At 37.7% G+C, this 9,601-nt stretch overlaps 1 pseudogene; it reads right to left on the bottom strand.

Annotated features, from left to right (window-relative positions):
- Positions 1–8,102: 8,102 nt before the first annotated feature.
- On the bottom strand, positions 8,103–8,846 carry LOC105548230 (annotated as a pseudogene).
- Between the last annotated feature and the right edge of the window lie 755 nt (positions 8,847–9,601).

Raw genomic sequence — 9,601 nt, 5'->3', positions numbered from 1 at the left:
TACACTGTTGGTGGGACTGTAAACTAGTTCAACCATTGTGGAAGACAGTGTGGCGATTCCTCAAGGATCTAGAACTAGAAATACCATTTGACTCAGTCATCCCATTACTAGGTATATACCCAAAGGATTACAAATCATGCTGCTATAAAGACACATGCACATGTATGTTTATTGTGGCACTGTTCACAATAGCCAAGACTTGGAACCAACCCAAACGTCCATCAGTGACAGACTGGATTAAGAAAATGTGGCTCATATACACCATAGAATACTATGCAGCCATAAAAAGGATGAGTTTGTGTCCTTTGTAGGGACATGGATGCAGTTGGAAACCATCATTCTCAGCAAACTATCGCAAAACAGAAAAACCAAACACTGTATGTTCTCAGTCATGGGTGGGAATTGAACAATGAGAACACTTGGACACAGGAAGGGGAACATGACACATCAGGGCCTGTCGTGGGGTGGGGGGTAGGGAGAGGGATAGCATTAGGAGACATACCTAACGTAAATGACGAGTTAATGGGTGTAGCACACCAACATGGCACATGTATACATACGTTAACAAATCTGCACGCTGTGTACATGTACCCTAGAACTTAAAGTATAAATAATAACAATAATAATAATAGACCTAAAAGCAAGCATGAACATACACAGGTAATACTCCAAAAAATGATTTCAATTAATTTTCTATTGTCAACATAGTTATATTGGGCATATATTATATTTAGCACTTTGCTAAGTGTTCTGAGGACACAGTGGAGTCTTACCAAAGAAACAAAATGATGTGTCCAAGTGCATGGGGAAGCCAATGTTTTACTGTTTTTCTTTTTGCTTTTATTTCTGGAGGTCAAACAAACATAGTTTAACATGTCAGAGAATAGACCACTGAGAAAGGTAGTCATTGAAATATTTTTACTGAGTTTGGATAACTCTAGGTGAATAATGTAAGCAAGGCCAGAGGTAGCATGGTAGGCAGCCCCTAAGAAAGCCCCCAATGATCACTGCCTGTTGCATTATAGAATGAATACCTAGTTGAGGTGTATATTATCCAAAGTGCTATGGAATGAAAAGAAAAATAAATAAAAAGAAAAACCTTTAATAGGAAATATTTTTAAAATGCAGTCTAAGAATGGAATCTATAACAAGAGGCAGACTATAAGTCATAAAATGGTGCTTTGAGAAACTCCCTCAACTGTCCTTAATATTTAAAATCCAGGGTATGATAATTGTTTACTCTAGAATCAAGTGATGTATGAATTTACATTAGACCCTAAAGAAATGCAGGGGGATTGAAATGGAGCCTCTAATATCAAACAACTTCTGAGCCCCTCAAAAATAATGGACTGTTCCTTCACTTATCAGAAAGTGAGTTTTCTTTTGCACATAAAACTCTTGCCATAAGCATAAATGTACTTGTGTGTATGTGCAAGAGTAGTGAGATAATTACATACCTTTGGGGCTTAAATACATCTGGTGTCACGTCACATCTAAGGCATACAGTTATTTCATTTTGAACCATTCACTCCAGAGAGTAATTATTCATCCCGTAACTTGGTCATAAAATGCAGAGCTTACTCAGTATTTCAGCAATTGTATACCATAGGTAGACTTTTACACGGTACTTCTATAAATCAGATAACCAAAACACGTACCTTAATAAGTTGAAGTGCTAAAATTATGGTGAGTTATATAGACTTCCTAAGCTTTTAACTTGTGCCCAGTATACATAGAAAACTGCAAATGCTACAGGCAGATCCAGCTATGGAATAAACTTGAACAGGCCGGCGGTTCACTAATTTGAGCAGGGATAAGTATGATGGCAGCAGGAATGAGGTCACAAGAAGGCACGAAAACACTCAAAAGACCATTCCTGAATGCTGCCTGGAAAGATAACCTTTCCTCATCAGCAAACAGAAGAGTTTCCTAAAACAAAAGGGGGAAAGCACATTTTAAGGCTTGCTCAAAGAGTTAGGTCTTTAAGCTATAATTTGGTAGTAAGAGAATGTCCACAGCATCTGCTGAATCTGTCTACAGGGCTGCCAACACAATCCACAAGAACTCGAAGTTGCGCCTTCCAGTAACTGAGGTGTGTGTGCCTCTACTGCCTCACACAGCTTGTTACACTATCTCTCTCTGAAGTATGTCCTACATACATTGCCCCAAGTCTCCCACTAAAATCGAGAAAATGGTCATTGTTTCAAGTCAAAGTATTCATGTCACTAAATGTTGTGACTGACATTATTTTTAAACGTCCAACAAAGAAAAAGTCACCCTCAACTGAGTGTAGTATCAGCTCCAAGGAGCAAGAAGGTATTATATCATGAATGTGTTACACATCCATTACTACTTATCAAGGAAAAAAACCAAAACATATACAGTCAGAAATAGTGAAACACTGCTCGGAGGCCAGGCCACTAAATCTGAATGGTACCACAGACCAAGGAGGACTGTGAATGACACATATGCAAAAAGACAAGCTGCCTCTAGCAACACTTGGAAAACAACGTACAACATGATCCCAGTTAAGAGCTGGGAGGCTTAGGTGTTCAAGCCTAGCACAGACTTCCCAGATGCTCCTGACAAATGACTTAACATCTCATATCCGTTTCCTCAGCCTTGGAACGAGAATACCTTCTCCTCAAAGTTGTTATGAGAGCTAGAAATCATGCTTGTAAAGCACAGAACTGGTACTACTCAAAAGGTGGTCAATATGTTGAGCTGCAACAATATAAAATGGCAAATAAATATGTTTCAAATGAGAGCTCATGCCAATCCTCATCCCAAACAAGATACTGAAAAACTTCAGGTTTCTCCAAGACCATTTTGAGACAGAAATGACTTTATGTGGCAGATCATTCTACCCTGCTACTTATGTTAACTTGAGGAAGCAAAGATTAAAAACAAACTGAAAAAAAGCTCAAGCATAAGCAAGAATGCACAGATTAACAGATAAGGAAAAAAAAAAGTTCAGGCAGACTTGCTATGGCCCACAGTAACCCTGCACATGAGCTCCAAGGTCAGTGCCTTGCCCACCATGACCAAACACAGCTGCTTATCCAAGAGAACTGAGAAGACAGGAAAGAAGAGAACTGACTTATGTATGTGAGCAAAAGGGAGTCTCCTGCTCTAACTACACATGTGCCACCATCTTGCAATCTTTGGCTGCAAACAGCACTGTTTGGTTTTTCCCAGTAATACATGCCAAACTGAATGTATCAGACTGTCATATAAATCCACATTCCAAGACAACTGACCTTGATAAAGTACTTACTATAATTAAAACAGCATACCGTTTCTTAAACTCAGATTCTAAGAAAGTGCCTCTAAACATAAAGGTGAATGCAAGTGTACCTTTGGAAAATCTGGGAGTGACCCAAAGTGCCAAAAACACAAAACTAGGCTGTATTTTTCAAACTGGCATATTGTTTGTGTGATAGATGTGGAGCAATAGATAGATGGAACCACTGAATAGCGTGCCTCCTCCTGGAGAGTTATGAAAATATTCCCAAAGGAAAACACCACTTCCTTCATCCATTTATTCAACAAACTTTTATTGAGAGACAACTATGTGCAAATGGTTGTACTGGTAGCCATGGATACAAACACATGTACACATACATATTCACACACATATTTACAGTTTCTGCCCTCCTGGAGCCTACAATCTCATGAGGGAGGACAATCCAAAAAAGAAAAATCACACAAAAAAACTATGATTAGGATTACAAAGGAGGTAATTTGTTGCCAGGATTGTTTCTCTGAGCCAAGATGACAATTAGGGCATGAACCAAGCATAGAAGAGCATTCCAGACAGAAAAAAGAACATGGGCAAAGGCAGGTAGCAGGGCAGCCTGGACGCATCTGAAAAGCAAGGGAGAACATTGCACCGAAGGTGGCTGAGGGTCAAGGCCAGACTATGCTGGGCCTCGTACACCCATAAATGACTTCAGGCCTCTGAACAAAGGGACGCCACTGAAGGTTCTGCACAGGGTAGTTATGGACATCATCATCCTGGCTGCAATATAGATTCTAAGAGCTGAGCCCTGCCTGTCCAAAGTTTGCAAGCTGATTAACACTCTTATACACACAAAAGTCCACTCTTACACACGCATGTGTGTACAAACATAGCACATAAAAATTTTTTAAGGGCGCTCTATGGTACAAATTAGAAGTGCAGAAAGGCCACAAACAGGTCAGAAAGGGGGGAAATGCATGATGTGATGGCTAATCCAGTCTAAACTTCACTGAAAATATTAAACTGTGGATAGCAAAAATAGAATGTGGAATAGGTAGTCTGGGTCATATCACCACAGCTTTCCAAGGCAAGAACTTATGAGAATACCCAAAAATTTTGAAAAAAACACAAGATTTCAGTTCATAATAAGCCCTTTAAATTGTATTTGAAACTATTTTTCTGAATACTTTATTTGTAAATCTTTAAATTGGGGGAAATGCTAACCAACTATCTTCATTTATTAATGAAAGTTTCCAAAAGAAGGGAATGTAGATCTTAGTACAGTCATATAAGGAATTCAGAAACATAAATCTAAGAGTTGTTCTATCTTCTTCCATCTTCCACTTGCCATGGTACATATTCAGGGAAGTCTGAAAACTAAACCCCAAGTGATGAGGTCAATCCACAAGTGTCCATTCTATACACAAATAACACAGAATTAATTTTAGCTATCCCTTTTCCATTTTCGGCAAATTCTAGAGTTCCAAGTGAAGACAAAAATTCATCAGTCACTAGGGTCAAAAACAAGGGAGAAATTAAGACATTAAGGCATGATACACCTCGATGAATAAAACATGCTCTGTTTAGCTGCACTAGATCAGGCAACAATTATAATAAACTATTAACAAAAATAAATCTCTGGATAGAGAAATTTGTGTTTTAATGGTAATGAGACAGATTCTTTTAAAACAATGTTTCCTTTCTCTAATTATGAAATCAATATATGATGATTACAGAATTTTTGAAAAATACAGAAAACTAGAAGAAAGTAACAAATGAAGGAAATTAGGTAAAACTGGAGCAATGCGTAACAATGTATTTCCCTTTTGTGTACTATTTAGAATGCAAATACTTTCATGTATTCCCATGTGAGCCTCTTAGCAGGCTTATGATAGAGGTGATAAAGGTATAATTAGTCCCATTTTATAAGGACTTGAGGAAGTCCAGAGCCAGTAGGTGTCCTGCCTATAGGCACACGGATAGTAAGACAAGATGCCTCCTAATGGCTCAGATATCTTCCCCAAGCTCCTGACCATGTGATTAGCAAATGATACATTACTTAAGTGGCTAACTGCAAGTATCTAAAATGAAAGCAGTACATGTGAACATCAATCTAAGACTGCTAAAATACAACTTCGAGTAAGAATATAAAATGTACATATCTTTAAATTGAGAAAAAAAAAGTCAGGGGTGGTGAATCAAACCCATGGAGACTGAGAATCTCTTAACTGCTTCATTTTGGTCTGAATAGACCAGACAGAAATGTATCTCCTATATGAAAGACTGAGGAGAGCCCACTGATGGATACCAGAAATAAGCCAAAGGTCACCTTTCAATCCCAAAAAACACCATCTTCCCTCTCTCTCTCCCTACACACACAAGTGCACACAGGGCACAATTCTAAACTGATTTATATCTTGCCCTCTTCCTTCTGAGAAACAAGATGTATGGCTAGGGTAATCATAGACTTTATTATCCAAACAGCAACATTTCTACGAGTGAAAGAGGTGACTGTATGGAAAAGAGACGTAAGCCAAGATTGACTGGACAAACGGGAGGTCACCCAACATCTGGATAACCCATCCCTCTCAGGGGCCAAGTACTGAGGGTACAGCCCTATTATTAAATTATTATTCAAAAAACTGCTCTGGTATACCCCATTTTATGCAAATTGAGTCTTAAACAAATTCTACCTCAAGAGAAAGTCATCAGCATTTTGGAGACCAGTTTAGTACACCATTCCTACTAATTAGACAGTGTCATTTCACAACGTTTAAGATCTTGTGGGATATTCTGAAGTTATATGTGTTTTTGCATGTCATCTGTGAGAAGGAGAGTTTGTAAAAACTAAATTTAGTTATACCAGTTTCTTTTAAAAATGAAGTATCAAATAGAAGGAAAAAGCAATCACTTAATCCCACAAAGGCATTTATAATTCAAAGTTATTTTTCTAGGTGACCCAAAAGTACTGTTCTATACAGGAATATTCAAGTTACTTTCTGTTTAGAAGTTGGAATCGTCTAATAAATAAATTACTTTCAGAATAGCTTTTGGGCTGATGCTACTATTAGCAAGTTAACAAGCTTAAAGAAAAGGCCTCTTCAAATAAGAAGAAAAAAAAAGAAACCCTACACAGTATTTGGAGAAATATATTGATGACAAACCCAGTACTGAAAACCAGCCTACTTATCCAGCAGTCATATTCCTATTCACCTTCCTAAAAGACTAAGTCACAGCAATTCAGATTCAGAAAATCAAACAGAAATTAGAAACTGGAGCTATTTTTTTTCAATTAAGAGAATTTCATGCAGACACCCACAGGACTGGCATATACTCTACGGCTATCATTCATCCAAGTGACATTTCAATGTCTACTATGCATATAATGCACTGGCACTGTTAATACAGTAGTTGGCTGTTCTAGATTTAAAATTTGCCAGAATTTTTTTCAAACTAGCAGATTCATCTTTCACTCCAAAAAAAGACTTTGTATTTAAATGCTCTGTAATTCTCACCCCAAAAAAACAAGACTAGAAATATCTGCTAAACAATGATAAATTCAAAATGACTACTGCATAACAGTGTATGGTAGAGTATTTTTACATCTGTTAGCACTCCATATTTTTATTCAATTTGATTAGACAACTGATGCTTCCTCCATCAAAGATGCTTAGAAATCTACAATCCTACAAAGGATATTCTGCTTTCTCATAAAAAGAAACTGTCCCTCATTTTCTCCAATTTTTACATTAAGGATGAGTTCCACAGTTGTGTTCTCAAATTTGGAAAAGATCATGAATCAGGCGAGGGTCAGTCTCCACAACAATCCCTTACAGAATTTCAGAAGGTCTACCCACATTCATTGGAGAGACAGAATGCCCCTCAGTCTAGAAAGGAAGCCAGATTATCTAAATGGATCTGGTTTACTACTACAGATTTTTAAGAAACAGTATGAATCTAAGACACAGAATGTTTTAGGATTATTAAATAAGCCTTCCTGAAAGAGTTGGGTTCAAAGCTCAATTCTAAGACAAGGAAAACAAAAGAGGAGAAAATTAATTGTTGCACAATTGTAAAGGATCAAAGAGGAAAACAGCAACTCATAAATTTTTAAACTGGCAGTTTAAAAATCTGATAGTGAATAAATCCCCAAAACGACTGTCATATGCTGAACTTTTACAGATTACATTCTGAACTGTAATATTTCCTATCTTTAACAGGAAGCATGAAGGTGGAAAATCAAGACGTGAAAAGTTTTTATACAAGGACATTAAATAGGCAGCCCAATGAAGTACAAATACCTGAATGGAGGTAGGGGTGAGAATTCCCTGTATCTAAATATGGCTACATGAATTTTTTGTGTTTTTCAGAGCTTAATCCACCATCGCTGAACCCACTACCACCAAGACTCATCACACATATGCTATTTTAAAAATACAAATTATGTTCTTTTCTTTTTAAATCTTGTTGTTTTTTGTTTTGAGACAAGAGTTTCGCTTTGTCGCCCAGGCTGGAGTGTGGTGGCATGATCTCAGCTAACTGCAAGCTCCGCCTCCTGGGTTCACACCATTCTCCTGCCTCAGCCTCCTGAGTAGCTGGGACTACAGGCGCCCGCCACCATGCCCAGCTAATTTTTTGTGTTTTTAGTAGAGACAGGTTTCACCGTGTTAGCCAGGATGGTCTCGATCACCCGATCTCGTGATCCACCCGCCTCGGCCTCCCAAAGTGCTGGGATTACAGGCGTGAGCCACCGCGCCCAGCGCAAATCTTGCTTTTTTTAAATTCAAAAAGACCACATGCTTAACATCAACTTGGTTTCAAAAAGACCTCAGGTCTTAAAACTAAGAGTACTACGACACTTACGTTTTCAACATGAAAACTTACCTTCAAAACTCACCAGGACATTCTACCATAAATTAGGATATTTTCACAAACAATACAGTTTTCCCTTTAATATTCTATATTTTCCATTTCTTCCACATCTTCGTGGTCCAGCTGCTTAAAGCTGAAGTGATCCCGGATTTTCATAAGCACATACAGCTTATTTGCTTCAATAATGTTGTAGGTGAGGCCTTTTTTCCCTAAAACTGTCCTGTCCCCACTGTGCACTAGGGGCAGGTCTGATAGTCTGGCTCCTCTGCTTGGTTTTCAGGGAGATCCAAGTTCACGACAATGGTGACTTGTTTCACATCAATCCCTCCAGTGCAAACATTTGTTGTTACGAGAAACTTCTCATTCTGAAACTTCTGAATGACGGACGCTCACTGCTCCATGATCAGCTCTCCACTTAACAAAGACACCTGGTGGCCAGCCTGCATCATCTCCACAATCAACCACTTGGCATTTCGATGAATCTGACAGAAGATGATGGCCTGGCCAATGGTTATGCCACCATAAATGCTGCACAGAGCTTGGTATTTGTCTTTCCTGTTCTTGCACAACACATAATACTGCCAGATGTTGTTCAGGGTCAGCTCCTCTTTGCATAACTTGGTAATTTAGGGATGGGTACAATTCACTCAGCAAAATGACACACAGAGTATCTATGAGCTACTGAAACAAATTCAGACCCAATTACATAATAGTAAATTTTAAATAAGCTCATAGTTACTAGCTATTATATCACCAATTGTTGTCTAACGCATCTAAAATATAAACTATGAAAAATTTAAAAAAGTGAAAATTTTGAATGAAACTTGAATCTGTACTTTTTAAAAAATTCATCCATTTTAAAATAAAAGTACTTTGCTACAAATTGTTAAAATGAATAGAGTATTTTTAAAGGCTTTTTCCCCCCACTGTAGTCATTATTGAAAGCAAAAATGCAATACAATCCAGGCCTTTGGAATTTCCTGCTATTTATGAAACAGCTTAAACAAAATGCCTCTTTAATAAGTTGCTAAGGGAGATCCATGAAAACTCCAAAGAAACTGCTCTGACAAGTTCTAGTAAGGAAAGTCATCTGAGCACTTTGCTTATAAGAACTCTAAAAAGCACTAATCAAACTACCTAGTGGGCTTTGGTTTTAATAAGGCATGTTAAGCTAGAGCTCACATCATTTACATGACTCCCCTAAACAAAACATAAATTGCATTAAAGATACAAAAGGTAGTCTCTTACCTACTAACATTCAGTACTTTACAATGTTCTACGCATCATATTATACATATATACATACCTAGAGAGATACATTGATATCAATAGGTCAGTTGACAATCTTTATCTCCAGGCCACTTTTGAATTGTCTCCTACAACCTCTAACTACAGAAATATATCATATTGTATGATTACTACACTATGATATAGTTCAATGAACTTGATATTCTATCCCCAAGATATTCACTATATTTCCTAGTATAT

This window comes from Mandrillus leucophaeus, unplaced genomic scaffold (assembly GCF_000951045.1).
Source record: "Mandrillus leucophaeus isolate KB7577 unplaced genomic scaffold, Mleu.le_1.0 Scaffold403, whole genome shotgun sequence".
Classification (NCBI taxonomy): domain Eukaryota; kingdom Metazoa; phylum Chordata; class Mammalia; order Primates; family Cercopithecidae; genus Mandrillus; species Mandrillus leucophaeus.
The sequence above is the reverse complement of the archived record's forward strand: the minus strand, read 5'-3'. Positions and strand labels throughout refer to the sequence as shown.